This window comes from Otolemur garnettii, unplaced genomic scaffold (genome assembly GCF_000181295.1).
Source record: "Otolemur garnettii isolate 467f Iridium unplaced genomic scaffold, OtoGar3 scaffold00116, whole genome shotgun sequence".
Classification (NCBI taxonomy): Eukaryota; Metazoa; Chordata; class Mammalia; order Primates; family Galagidae; genus Otolemur; species Otolemur garnettii.
This window is the reverse complement of record NW_003852511.1, coordinates 4938032-4939095: the sequence shown is the minus strand read 5'-3', so window position 1 is coordinate 4939095 and position 1064 is coordinate 4938032.

Genomic DNA, 1064 nt, shown 5'->3' with positions numbered 1-1064 from the left:
CTTGAGCCACAGGCGCCGAGCCAAACTGCTCTTCTTTATAAATTACCCAGTCTCCAGTATTGTTACAGCAACATGAAACAGACTAAGACGCCATTCTAGGCATGAGAGATCAGATCTGTCTTCTTAGAGCTGGGGAAAAACAAAGAAAACTTGGCAGAGAAGGTAACAGTTGAGCAGGGTTTTGAGGGAATAGTAGGCGATCGTGCAACTGCTGAGAGGGGCATCTGGGCAGGAGGAACAGGCCAAGAAACGGAGGCAGAGATGGCAGGGGGCTCAGGGACCTGCGAATGGGGCAGAGTGGCTGAATGGTTGCTGTGAGCTGTGATGCCACTGAATTCTACCAAGGGTGACAAACTGAGATTGTCTCTAAAAAAAAAATCATCTTATACCAAGGAGTCTAATTTTGGAGTGAAATTTTCCGAGATCCTTCAGTATTTTACAAAAGTATGAGGCCATGACAGATTGGATATCTTAAAACTGATCCTTCGCCATGGGCAAAGCTCCCTCCCAGGTGGACATCTGCCCAGCCCATCTTCGGCCCTGGTATGGGTGTAGCTGTGTCCCCTCTCTAGGGCTGCCCTGCCTTCACTCTGGAGCAGATCAGGTACAAGGGGTCATGTTAGAGCAGAGTCTAGATCCAGCAGTCCAGCCCTGGGAATGTGAAGTGAGAGGACAGCTTGTGCCACCAGCTGGGGGGAGCTGGCGCTCCTACTCTGTCTAGCGGACTTCTTTTCTGGGATCTGTCCCCTCCAGATATTGGGCTTGGTCCATCACAATGATCTCTCTCTCACAGAATAAGTCTAGAGGTCAGCAGCTGAGGCCGTGGGGACAGCTCCGTGCAGTCCTTGGGCGGGCCTCATGGTTCAACTCAACTGCTGGGGCTCCAATGACCACATCAGTAGCCCAGGGGCAGCAGATGAGGAAAGAAGTTCTCAGAACTCATACGTGGTAAATGTGAAGGATTGTCTTGGAGTCTGTTTTAACCAACTTCATGTCCCAGTGCCTGATGGTTTTCACGTTCGTCACCGGGGTTTCTTTCTTTCTTTTTTTTTTTTTTTTTTGAG